This window comes from Salvia hispanica, unplaced genomic scaffold, assembly GCF_023119035.1.
Source record: "Salvia hispanica cultivar TCC Black 2014 unplaced genomic scaffold, UniMelb_Shisp_WGS_1.0 HiC_scaffold_39, whole genome shotgun sequence".
Lineage (NCBI taxonomy): Eukaryota > Viridiplantae > Streptophyta > Magnoliopsida > Lamiales > Lamiaceae > Salvia > Salvia hispanica.
In genome coordinates, this window is record NW_025952124.1 from 33526 (window position 1) to 47898 (window position 14373).

At 37.4% G+C, this 14373-nt stretch overlaps 3 pseudogenes; all 3 read left to right on the plus strand.

Annotated features, from left to right (window-relative positions):
• Window positions 1–211: 211 nt before the first annotated feature.
• LOC125199129 lies at window positions 212–4023 on the plus strand (annotated as a pseudogene).
• Window positions 4024–5115: 1092 nt separating this feature from the next.
• LOC125199131 lies at window positions 5116–10279 on the plus strand (annotated as a pseudogene).
• Window positions 10280–12291: 2012 nt separating this feature from the next.
• On the plus strand, window positions 12292–14367 carry LOC125199130 (annotated as a pseudogene).
• The last annotated feature ends 6 nt before the right edge of the window (window positions 14368–14373 follow it).

Below are 14373 nucleotides of genomic sequence, written 5' to 3' on the forward strand. Positions count from 1 at the left end.
ACATCAATCCTCTCACCATTTTTTCTGCATCGTTTTCAATCCATTTCCAAATTAATATGAAGCTACAGAGAATGCGAAGCCACCGCCGCCAGCAGCAACCCGGAAGTTAACCAACAATTTTTCCGTTTTTCTCCATCGTTTTGCTCGTTTTGTTTGTCTGCGTTTGATGATGCTACCGAGCAGCTACATTCTACGTTATTTTCGCGCACACATGCCAGGTGTGTAATGGACAATCGGCAACCGAAATCCGCGCGGCGCGGTATAGATCACTCGATTTTTTGAAATTTGATGGTGATTTTCTTGAGATGAAACATATGACTGTGTTTAGGTTTGCAGGTGTGGCAGCGCCTGCGTTGCTGCGCAAATTGGCTCAATAGATCGACCAGCAACTCCGATTGCTCCGCTGACAGTGACTTCAGCTCGAATCTGATTCCGATCAAGGTCATTTTCGTCATTTGGTTCTCCTGCTTTCGTTACAAGTCCATTTCGTGCTTTTTTATCCAACCTTTTTCATGTTTTTTTCTTCAGAATATTGTGAAGACCAAAGGAATCAAGGTTCAAGCATGAAAAACATGATAATCGGTTGAACCTAAAGGTATATACTCTTTTCATACTGAATTTCAGTGAAATTTAGAAGTCAATTTTAAAAGTCAATGTCTGTTTTGATGAAATCTTCGTCAAGGATATTTATCTTTGTTTTTGGATTTTTCATTTTCCTTTTCTCGTAGAATGTTGTGATGGCCCAAGGTCCAGGTTCAAAGATAAATAGCTGAGGCAGAAGATTGATGCTAATGGTATGGTATTTTTCTCAAATTCTGAAAAATATGTATTTCGGAGTTAATGTTTGGAAGATGTCTGATGAATTTAGAATGAAAAAGCTGATTAACTGACTCTTCTGGAATAAAATGTATTTGGATGAAATTTGGGGTAATTTTCTTGAAGCATAGCATAATACTGTATCTTTATCAGCATATTTGTGTATCACATTGCATATATAAGCATAATAGTCTCGTTTCAAATATCTGGCCTCAAAGATTCAGCTGTTTATGCTACTATAGAGTAATCTAGTTTTTAGTGTGTAATGATATTATGTTTCCAAAACCAATATTTGAATTCATGATTTTGTATCTTTGTATGTGTGTCTGCTGCCAAACTCAGAGGCTCTTCCGAGGTTAAGGCAGCGAAATTCAGAGACATTCAAGAGCTCAGTACATTAAGCCCAAGGAAATCAGAGTAAATTTTTCTTGGTAAGTTAAGCACTAGGTTCGGCTTAGAGATTAATGAGATCTTCCTTTTGATGATATTGTCTTTTGTTTACAAGAATATGTGCAGCCACTTGGAATGTTGGAGGACTTACTCCTGATGATGACCTCGATCTTGATGGTTGGTTAGATATTGCTGAGCCTGCTGATATTTATGTGATCGGTAAGTTTAGTAACATTACTCGATCGAATGTTTGTTGTTTATAGTCTTATTATGCATATGTAAACAGATATTAGATCCTTTCTCTTATTGGTAGCTGTCAAGTCAAGTATTGTGTTTTAGATTGTTACTGAATTTTTCTTTTAAAGAAAACTTGTGTCAACTTAAATCATTTTGATGTTTGGCAGGTTCTGCATACGTCTGGAGGTTTCAGGAGATCATACCATTGAATGCCGGTAACATATTTAAGGAGCTGAAGATACCCGTCCACTGTCCAAAAATGGGAAAACATCATTCGTGAAACTCTCAGCAGTTTCACCAATGACTAGGTTCAGAAAAACTATGATCCTCCTTCTCCATCTAGATTTCAGCCAACCCGAGGATGCCTTAGTTATAGATGAAGAAGTTGGCAGCGAATCAGACGGTGATATCGAGGAGGCAATCTACCCCGTGAATGAGCATACATCTGGTTTTGATGATGGAGGAACTGATTTTGATTGTGATGATGCCTCTTTCCCAAAAGGATTCCCTGTTCATTTTAGCCGGGGCAATGAGAGTCTCTGCAGTCGTCTTCCTCCAAAAGATTGGACAGATTGCACTGCTTAAAGGTCCAGTGATTCTGAGGAAAATGTTGGAAGGGTCTAATGCTCAGTACATAGATGATATCCAAGACACTTAGTGGTACAGAAAAGATGAAAACCCTTTGGCCAGAGCCACCACTTGATCTTCTAGGACAGCACTGCTGAGAAGTCTAATTCCTTCGGTTCTTCTAAATCCTTCAAGACTCTCAAATCTTTCCGGACACACAGCTCTTTCCAAATCTAGTACATTCATGAAAGGTCAATGGAGTCTGACTTGAAAGCATTGGCAAGGCGGAAATCGACCTTGACTCCTAATAAACCGGAAAAGAAGGCCAGCCCTATGTTAGAATAGTGAGCAAGCAAATGGTAGGAGTTTTTATTACAGTATGGAGTGCCGGAGGAAAACTGCTTGAAGATATATACAAAACGTGAGAGCGTGTCTGCTGTTGGTGTTGGTGTCATGGGCTATATTGGCAACAAGGTTCTATCTCTCTTCCAAACTTTTTGAGTTTGATGAATTTTGTATATTAAACTTCTTATCATTTGGGGCCTTGGGCTATGCTGATTCTTATGATATGAAGCTTGTTGTCTCCTTCTATCTTTCAGGGAGCGGGTATCAGTTAGTATGTCGGTACATCAGAACGGTCTTCTGTTTTGTTTGTACTTTATTTCTAGCAGCAGGGAAAAAGAAGCAGATGCAGAGACAAAGAAACGCTGATGTGAATGAGATTCATAGACGAAGGCAGCTTCAACTGCTCTGCTATGGGACTTCCTAATAGGATATATGACCATGAGTAAGCATGCTCCGACTCAACATAGATTGCTTGGAGTTTTTTGTGTTTGTGTGTGTGCGCGCTTTCAAGCATGAAGACAACCGTCGTTATGTTGTTGCAGGAGAATTATTTGGCTTGGTGACCTTAACTATCGAATCAACTTGCCTTATGAGCAGCTTGAGAGAGCTAATATCCAGAAGGACTGGTCCAAGTTACTTGAGCAGGATCAGGTCAGTAAACACTGAAATTTCATTAGAAATAAACCACATAAAACATCGTTTGGTTTCTCTTTGCTCATCTAAGTAGGGTAAACATATTATAGCAACATTGAACACGGATTCAAGTTCATAAATTGAGTTCTGCTGATGCAACAAGTAAGCTGATTAATTATTCGAGTGCAGCTGGCGAGAGAGCTCAAGAAAGGCCGAGCATTTGATGGATGGTCGGAAGGTTCCCTGTGCTTCGCTCCAACTTACAAATATGAGTTAAACTCCGATACTTACATCGGCGAGGACCCAAAAGCTACTAGAAGAACACCTGCCTGGTACACCTTTTTTCTTTTTTCTTGTCCAACTGTTTTTCTATAAACATGTATCATCTATAACAGTGTGAACTGTGCAGGTGTGACCGCGTCCTCTCCTTTGGGAAGGGAATGAGGCTGGTGAACTACAGGAGATCCGAGATCAAACTGTCCGACCACCGCCCAGTGACTGCCTCGTACATGGTGGAAGTGGAAGTATTTTCTCAGAAGAAGTTGCAAAGAGCACTCACTTTCACAAACGCAGAAGTTGAAGAAGAGGATATTGTCATGGATGTGGGAGTTAATACTGGATTACATCTTCCAATACTAGAAGAGGTGAGTGGTTGGTTACTCAAAGTAAATTTCGGTCAATAATCTTGGACATGAACGGCGTTTTCATCGGTATATTCATGTCGGGTTATATATGCAGGACGCTTCGTATTGGGAGCGTTGAAGAGGCAACAAGTGATCCCCTGAACGGGCGATGTTCGTTTCTTTGTTCCGATTTTTTGGAGGTTAGGATGCGGAGATGGCCTGTGTATATTTATGGCTCAAGTCCCTTGTCATATGTTGAGTAGCAAAAAATGTGTAGTATCATTGTATCATGTATGTATCTCTTCTTTCTTTATTTATTGTTTTTCATTTTTAAGAAATCTATTTGTATATCTAAATAACGTGTTGAAGTTTTCTAAATTATGGTGTAAAGGAGTGAAGGTTTTGTTGCCAACATACTGCATATTACTAAAATTGGTATATACGTGAAGAGACTCCACTTTTTTTATGTGGTGGCGATGGATAGTAGTAATAATTATTTACTCAGGGAAGGCCGAAGGAGGTTTCGTGCCAGCATTTTACTAAAAATGTTATACACGAGAAGAGACTCCACTTTTATTTGTAGTGCTGATAAATAACACTAATAATTACTACTCATATAGAAGGAGGTTTAGTTGCCAGCATTTTTAGGTTTTTAAAAAAAAAATTAAGATATTATTAATTTTAATAGACGCGGTGAAATGATAATTGTACGTCACTATAATTGAGTTAAATGATATCGTCTATTAAAAATAAATTATAATTAAATAATAAAATCCAAATTTCATGATTAAAGATGAGTCTCTAAATCCTCCCTCTTCCATGATCCTTCCATACTAAGTTGACATAATAACTTGGTGCACCTCACGAATATTCCATACTAAGTTGACATAATAACTTGGTGCACCTCACGAATAAGAAGTCATTGACAAATGGTAATAAAGAAAACTCACTTAAACACAAATTCAATAAAACTAATTGCACATTAATCATGGAAAGTGGCATAATATTACTACTATTAAATATGGAATACATTCATATAATAGGCTTGCAATATACTACTATACTACTCTACTAAATATGGAATACATTCATATAATAGCAAACAACTTTCCATTTACTTATTCTAATTATCAAAACCATAGAAAATCTAATTTTACAGAATTAATTTCAAGCATGTATATGAATTAAAATATATACTCCTAATTCAATAATATATTATGTTTGATTATATATCACAAGAATAAATTTCATATATTTCCTTAAATTTCATGATTTTACAGAATTAATTTCATGCATGTGTATGAATTAAAATATATACTCCTAATTAAATGGAGTAATATATTATGTTTGATTATATATCACGAGAATAAATTTCATAAATTTCCTTAAATTTGATATACTCCATTTCCTATATTGAAAATATCATAGCCGTAGTACTACTATTTATTACTAATAGAAGCATACAAGCATTTCTCATATGGTGCATGACCAACTCTCATAAACAGAAACAAACACCTCTCTCTCTCTATCTCTCTCTCACTCAACTGCGGTGAAATACAGATTTTCATCAATCATATCTTCTGGAGCAGAGGTGAGTTAGTTGTCTTGAATTTCTGCTGTTTATACGAACTAATTAGTACTACGTTAACGTACGTGATTGTTCATAATTGTTTGTGAAATTGATTTTTTCTCTGTGTTTTTGGAATTTGTTGTTGAATTTGGTTTGAAACGCCTCTGCTTAGGGTTTTAAGCAAATATTTTAGTTCGCGGCGAGGAAGTGATTACTGATTGTGGTTTTGCAGGGATTTTGTGAATCGGAAGTACAATTGAAGTAATCTGATGGAGCGGAAGAAAATTAGTGGTCGTGGTGAATCGAAGAAGAAGTGGTTAGTGGTTGTTAATGATGATGGATACACTGAGTTATATGAGAGAACTGTTATTCCGAAAGAGAAGGGGAAGAAAGCTGGGGGTTCAGGTTTGGGGTTGCTAGAAAAAGATGATGAAGAAGAAGAAGAATTAGGCTTGCCTGAAATTTCTTTTTCTGGGAAGAAGAAGCCTTCTAAGAGTAGAAAGAGTGGCGGCATTTTCTCTTGTGCGTTTGAATTGCTTGAGGGAGAGGAAGATGAGAGTTCCAAAGCTGGGGGTTCAGGTTTTGGGTTGCTAGATAAAGATGATGAAGAAGAAGAAGAATTAGGCTTGCCTGAAATTTCTTTTTCTGGGAAGGAGAATCCTTCTAAGAGTAAAAGGAGTGGCAGCATTTTCTCTTGTGCGTTTGAATTGCTTGAGGGAGAGGAAGATGAGAGTTCCGAAGAGGAACACGATGATGTTGGTGATACACCATCTGATATTGTTGAACAGGATCAACATGGTGGTGATTCTAGAGATAAAAAGGCAAACAGTGAATATGTAGCTTCGAAAGACAAAAGGAAGAAAAAGAAAGGTGAGAGAAATCAGCAAGAGGAAGAAGAGGACCTGGACAAGATCCTGGCTGAGCTTGGTCTTGGACCTTCTGCTGCAGCCCCTCCAGAGGATAAGTTACGGAACCAACCTGCCGATCAAGAGGATGATGAAGAGGAGGGGCCTGTGGAGATTGTAACAACTAAGAAGAAGAAAAAGAAGAAGAGCAAAGAGAAAGAGAGAGCATCTTCTGCTCCTGCAATAGAAGAAAAACCAGAAGAAACAAAAACTGAGACCACAAATCGTAGTAAGAGAGTGCCAAAGCATGTCAGGGAGATACAGGAGAGACTTGCTCAACTAAAGGAGGCTGAAGAGAGGAAAAAACGCGAAGAAGAAGAAATGTTTAGAAAAGAAGAAGAGGAAAGGCTTAAACAAGAAGAACTGGAAAGGTTAGCTGAAGAGAAAATGCGATTAAAGAGGGAGAGGAAGCAGGAGAAGCTCCTCAAGAAAAAACAAGAAGGAAATCTTCTTACGTGGAAGCAGAAAGAAGAGGCTAGAAGGTTGGAGGCAATGAGGAAGCAACTACTAGCTAATGCAAAACTGGACCTACCCACTGGAGCACCTGCCAAGAGACCTCTGTACCAGAAGAAAAAATCAAAGCCCCAAAACCAATCTAATGGAGCATCCATTTCAAAAAATGGGAAGAGAACAGATGCAAAAGTGATCCAACAAGATGTTGTTGAAGACAATGGAGCTGATGGTGATGATGAAGAGTGGGATGCCAAAAGTTGGGATGAAGTTGACTTGAAATTGTCAGGAGAAAGTGGAATTGTTGATGGAGAAGTTGATTCAGAACCCGAATCAATTTAGTTGGACGAGAAAGTAACTTCACTGATGCCACCAAAATTGGAGAATGTGGATGCTCAAAAGAACTCTGTGGCAGAAAAGAACAACAAAAAGAATTCTTCTACTCAAGACAAGAAGAACAAAACAGAAGTTTCTGATGATCAGCCTGTTCAAAATGGACTAAATCTTCGGTCTCCTATATGCTGTATTATGGGTCATGTTGATGCTGGAAAAACGAAGTTGCTCGATTGTATCAGAGGTACACGCGTCCAAGAAGGTGAGGCGGGTGGGATTACACAGCAAATTGGAGCAACCTATTTCCCTGCTGAGAATATACGTGAGAGAACCAAGGAGCTGAAAGCCGATGCAAAGCTCAGAGTCCCGGGTTTGTTAGTGATCGATACCCCTGGACACAAATCTTTCACCAATTTACGTTCTAGAGGATCAAGCTTATGTGATATTGCAGTTTTGGTTGTTGATATAATGCATGGGTTGGAACCACAGACAACTGAGTCACTCAATCTTTTGAAAAAGGGAAATACAGACTTTATAATTGCCTTGAACAAAGTGAGTCACCTTGTATCTTGGTGTAGTTGAGTTCTTCATAACTATGCTGTTTTCATTTGGTATTTTCTGTTTGGAAATATAGGTGGACAGACTTTATGGGTGGAAGACATGCCGTAATGCACCAATAGGAATGGCAATCAGGCAACAATCAAAAGATGTCATGATGGAATTTAATACGAGGCTAATTCAGGTCATATTTATCTCTTACCCTATCTTGTAGGTCTCACTGTCTCAGCACCAATTTTGTTCGCGTCTAATGCAGATTTTCTGTTGCAGATTATCACTCAGTTTAAGGAGCAGGGACTCAATACTGAGTTGTATTATAAGAACAAGGAAATGGGGGACACGTATAACATTGTACCAACAAGCGCCATAAGGTTTTTCTAATAAGGGCTTTGTTACTTTTCGGTTTAACTGGTTACTATTTCTTGATTTCTCTCTCTCACAAGGCTGTAAGTTTATGCCATTTCTGACTTATTGGTCATTGGCAAACAGCGGCGAGGGCATCCCGGATTTACTGTTACTGCTGGTCCAATGGGCTCCGAAGACGATGATTAAAAGACTTACATACAGCGATAAACTGCAGGTTTGTTACCGGAGTTCCCTTATCTGATGCTGCTTTAGAACGAGAAAGATACTGATACTCCGATAAAAATTCTCATCATTTGTGCTCAAACTTTGCCACAGTGTACTGTTTTGGAGGTTAAAGTAATTGAAGGACATGGGACCACAATTGATGTGGTATTAGCAAATGGCATGCTTCATGAAGGAGATCAAATAGTTGTCTGTGGCATGCAGGTATGCATTCTAAGCTTCATTTCCATTTTGGTTCCTCTGGGAGAAGTTACTCACGAGAATTTGGGTGGATTTTCTGGCGTAGGGGCCAATTGTTACCTCAATTAGAGCATTGCTAACACCACACCCCATGAGGGAGCTCAGAGTCAAGGTGAAACTTCTTACTCTATTATTACTAGAATAATTGGTTTACTTTTCTGGGCCAAACTATTATTTCTATTGCCTAAGCTATCTATTTGTGCATGGAAGTGTTCATATTCCTGAAAATAAATGTAAACTTGGTGTAGTATTTTGCTTTGAATGCATTTTTGCGAAAGATGTCATCGTGTTATGGTGTTGTGATCAATGCATACATCTAGAAGTGATAATTTTATTATTTGAATTTAACATTTTCATTGTTTAGGGAACGTATTTGCATCACAAAGAAATCAAGGTTGCCCAGGGTATCAAGATTGTTGCACAGGTAATTGTGTCTCATTCTGATTGCATCCGTAATTAATTTAGAAAAATATGATATTAGTTACTCAACAGCAATTACGAATAAAGAGTGGTCTAGCATATTTGCTTCATTGCTTTCCTAAATAATTGATGGACATTGTCTGTATTTGACCTAATTAAACAGCTTCCTGTATTGAATATCCTTTCATTTATGGTCAATGTGTGTTTCTTCTGTTGTATTAGCTTCATTGGGATCTTGGCTAATACTTCACCCTTTCTTTCTTCAGGGACTTCAGCATGCTATTGCAGGCACTAGTCTATATGTTGTGGGACCTAATGATGATATAGAGTATATTAAACATTCTGTTATGGATGATGTAAATTTAGTGATTAGTAGGATCAACAAAGGAGGTGAAGGGGTTTATGTTCAGGCATCTACACTTGGGTCTCTAGAGGCGTTGCTCGAGTTTTTGAATACTAGGGAAGTTAACGTACCTGTGAGTGGTATGAGTATTGGTCCAGTACACAAGAAGGATGTGATGAAGGCGAGTGTCATGCTTGAGAAGAAAAAGGAATATGCGACTATACTGGCTTTTGATGTTAAACCAACACCAGTGGCTCAGGAACTTGCTGAGGAATTTGGTGTCAAAATTTTTACTGCTGACGTTATGTACCACCTTTACGATAAATTCAAGGCTTACATAGATAATCTTGAGGAGGAAAGGAAGAGGGAAGCTGTGGAGGTAGCAGTTTTCCCCTGTGTCCTCAAGATCATTCCGAAATGTGTTTTCAACCCGAACGATCCGATTGTCTTGGGGGTTGAAGTCGATGAAGGCATTGCAAAGGTAATATAGTTTAGAATGTGTATCAACAATATTGTGCTTGGTTTTCCAAACTCATATTTCTGAATTCTTCCATCTTACAGATTGGAACACCTATTTGTGTCCCAGAAAGAAAATTTGTTGAACTTGGTCGGATAGCATCTATGATAAATAAGGATAGACAGCCTGTTGATTATGCAGAGAGCGGTCAGAAGGTGATCATTACGGTATGGTATATCGAACTTGGTAGCTTTTCGCCATCTTTTTAGACGAGAAACCCTTGTTATTAATAGTGTCATTTTTCCCCGTCTTGTAATGAATGTATGTTAAGCAAGGTGATTCTTTGCAGATAATTGGTAGCAATGCTGAGGAGAAACAGAAAATGTTTGAGAGACATTTTTATTTGGAGGACGAGCTTGTTAGCAAGATCTCAAGAAACTCACTTTATGCACTAAGAAAACACCACTTGGTTTGTACACATCTCACTTCATCTTATCTCACTTTCTCTACTGTATTAGTAGATTTATTATGAACACTAATAATCCTCACTCTTTTTATTGACTTGCAGGGCGTTATGACTAATGAAAAGGGATTACTTCTCAGATTGAAGAAACAGTTCAACATACTGTGATTTTAATCCTCACTCCTCTCCATCAACACTGATATTTGTGTCCAGTTTTATGATGTTTTTGTGCACATTTTGGAAAGCATTCTAATGTTGAAAAGAGTTTCTATTCTTTTCAGCAGACTATTGTTCTTTTAAATTACAGATTTTGTTTGGATTGAAATCTCATCATAATGACTGTACTGGACTAGGGATTTATGATATTGGTGAAAAGGATTTTTGCAATAGTTTTGTTGCTGCTGAAGTTTCAAATACCCAGTAATTATTACTATCTTGTATGAATTAGAACATACTGAAAGAATTCGATTGAAAAAAAAAACATAAAACATGATTTGGCCTTAATTTATGGCAAAAAAACATAAAACATGATTAATTTTGAAATACTAATAAATTACACCCGACAAGTATTCTGCATCTCAATCCATTAAACAAAACGAACTAAACCACAAGATTATGCTAATTAGGAAATGCAGAAGAGAGATACGAGTTTGGGTACGAAATTAGTAGAGTATATTTTTTTTGTCAGGTCTTTTGTAATTTCGTTATTTATCTGATTTTTAATTAGATAACAAAAATAATCAGAATCTAAAACACAATGAAAGTATACCAATTTTCTGAGATTCTAATTCTTCAAACTTTACTCAGTTTTACAATTCTTATATATTTAAGAGTACTAAAATTACGTTAGAAATTAACAGCTAATTGAGAAAAATATTGTAATTTTAAAATTATGAATCATACTCAAATTATAATAATATAAACAAATAACACTAGTACTAATAATTTTACTTATATATTTATAGTAGTAAACATATTATTATTATGTCATCAATTAATAACTTATTATGAAAATTTTAATGTGATTATTAAAATCATGAATCATAATAATACAAATAATCATGTTAGTGCAAACCAAGAAACAATACTCCATTGAAGCATCACCACATTTTCTTAAGAAATGGTACGTGATGAGCCAAACACACACTAAACATAAAAATGTAGTCTATATGTCCACGAAAAACAGTCTTCAAAAAATAGTGTCATTTTAAAAATGAAAACTCTCTCATATTTTATCTTTTTCTCCTTCTTTCTCTTACTTTTTCTCCCGTCTTTCACGCTTTATCCACTTCTCTCTCTCTTTCTTATTGTATTATTAAAACTCTACCATCCTACAAATAAGAATATTTTTGACGGTGGGAGGAGTGGGAGTATTTGTAAGGAAGATTCATTGACTAAGACATCCTACCAACCCAATAAATCGTATGACAAATTTGGAAGCACATAAATCTCATTTTTAGTTATTATAAGAGGACATTGGTTTTATGTCCATTTCACATCCCATTTGTTGTTCTTTTTTCTCCAACACAATGCAACGTATGTCCATCCAAAAATGCATCTTGTTGGTATAAATAGTGTATCTATTAAATTTGTACAATCTACTCAAATATAAAAGTCTAACATCAACATACTCTCAGAATATCCTCGAATTTCGCTTTTCTATGCCTATACATCAACGATCACTCCTCATGTTAGTTATGATGGAGTACTTATTCTAATTATGTAGTATGAAAGTAAATAAATATATCAAATTTAAAGAAATCAAAGCTAATTAATTTCAACTAATGTAATATAAATAAGATAATATATATCATAATAAATTATAGTATCACGAGAATGAAGATTGTGGATGGTTAAGTTTCATATATTTCCAATATTAGTACTCCGTATTTAGTAGTAATAAATGATAAGCAACTCTCATATCTTTGCATGACCAACTTTCATAAGAAACACTGAAACACCCCTCTCTCTCTCTCTCTCTCTCTCTCTCCCTCATTTCACACACTAATCTCTCGCACAATTTCGGTGAAATACAGATATTCATCAATCTATCTCTCTCTGGCTCGATCATTAACCTCGACGGAGGAGGTGAGTTGCTTGAGTTTCTGCCGTTTATACGAATGAATTAGTACGTGATTATTCATAATTATTTGTGAAATTTATGTTTTCGCTGTATTTTTGGAATCTGTTACTGAATTTGGTTTCAAACGGCTTTGCTTAGGGATTTTAAAGGAAAACGTTGCTCATTTTAGTTCGCGGTGAGGAAGTGATCACTCATTTTCTCTAGGTGGGGTTTTGTTGAATTGGGGGTGGACTTGATTTATTAATCGCAAGTAAAAACTGAAGTAATCCGATGGGGAGGAAGAAAATTGCGGCTCGTGGTGAATCAAAGAAGAAGTGGTTTGTGGTTGTTGATGATGATGGATACACTGAGTTATATTAGAAGAAAACTGTTTTTACGAAAGATGATGATGAAGAATTAGGCTTGCCGGAGATTTCTCTTTCTGGGAAGAAGAAGCCTTCTAAGAGGAAAAAGAGTGGCTGGAATGTCTCTTCTGCGTTTGAATTGCTTGACAGAGAGGGCATAGATAATGATGACAGTTCCAAAGAGGAAGACGATTATGTCGTTGTTACTTCTGCTTTGCTTAAAGAAGAAATTGATGATGGTGCATCTGTTGCAAAGGATGGAGGTGATTTGGGAGAGGGTGGTGTTGGTGATCAGGAGGAAGATGTTTTTGCAGTTAAAATTTCAGGCAAAATAAAAGTCGTCAAAAAAGAAGAATGCTAATGATGTTACTGCAGCTGGAATTGGAATTGGTGAAGCACCATCTGATATTGTTGAACAGGATCAACATGGTGGTGATTTTAATGATAAAAAGCCAAACACAGAAGATTTAGCTTCGAAAAACAAAAAGAAGAAAAACAAAGGTGGGAAAAATCAGCAAGAGGAAGAAGAGGACCTGGACAAGATCCTGGCTGAGCTTGGTGTTGGACCTTTTGCTGCAGCATCTCCAGAGGAGAAGTTACAGAACCAACCTGCCGAACAAGAGGAGGGGCCTGTGGAGACTGTAACATCGAAGAAGAAAAAGAAGAAGCGCAAAGCGAAAGAGAACGCATCTTCTGCTCCTGCAATGGGAGAAAAACCAGAAGGAACAAAAACTGAGACGACAAATCGTAGTAAGAGAGTCCCAAAGTATGTCAGGGAGATACAGGAGAGGCTTGGTCAACTAAAGGAAGCTGAAGAGAGGAAAAGACGCGAAGAAGAAGAGATATTAAGAAAGGAAGAAGAGGAAAGGCTTCAACAAGAAGAACTGGAAAGATTAGCTGAAGAGAAAAGGCGATTAAAGAGGGAGAGGAAGAAAGAGAAGCTCCTCAAGAAAAAACAAGAAGGAAATCTTCTTACATGGAAGCAGAAAGAAGAGGCTAGAAGGTTGGAGGCAATGAGTAAGCAATTACTAGCTAATGCAAAACTGGAAATACCCACTGGTGCACCTGCCAAGAGACCTCTGTACCAGAAGAAAAAATCGAAGCCCCAAAACCAATATAATGGAGCAGCTATTTCAGAAAATGGGGAGATCACAGATGCAAAAGTGATCCAACAAGATGTTGTTGAAGACAATGGATCTGATTGTGATGATGAAGAGTGGGATGCCAAAAGTTGGGATGAAGTTGACTTGAAATTGTCAGGAGAAAGTGGAATTGTTGATGGAGAAGTTGATTCAGAACCCGAATCAATTTGGTTGGACGAGAAAGTAACTTCACTGATGCCACCAAAATTGGAGAATGTGGATGCTCAAAAGAACTCTGTGGCAGAAAAGAACAACAAAAAGAATTCTTCTACTCAAGACAAGAAGAACAAAACAGAAGTTTCTGATGATCAGCCTGTTCAAAATGGACTAAATCTTCGGTCTCCTATATGCTGTATTATGGGTCATGTTGATGCTGGAAAAACGAAGTTGCTCGATTGTATCAGAGGTACACGCGTCCAAGAAGGTGAGGCGGGTGGGATTACACAGCAAATTGGAGCAACCTATTTCCCTGCTGAGAATATACGTGAGAGAACCAAGGAGCTGAAAGCCGATGCAAAGCTCAGAGTCCCGGGTTTGTTAGTGATCGATACCCCTGGACACAAATCTTTCACCAATTTACGTTCTAGAGGATCAAGCTTATGTGATATTGCAGTTTTGGTTGTTGATATAATGCATGGGTTGGAACCACAGACAACTGAGTCACTCAATCTTTTGAAAAAGGGAAATACAGACTTTATAATTTCCTTGAACAAAGTGAGTCACCTTGTATCTTGGTGTTGTTGAGTTCTTCAAACCCATGGTGTTCAACTGTTTTCATTTGGTATTTGTTATAGGTGGACAGACTTTATGGGTGGAAGACTTGCCGTAATGCACCAATAGGAAAGGCAATCAGGCAACAATCAAAA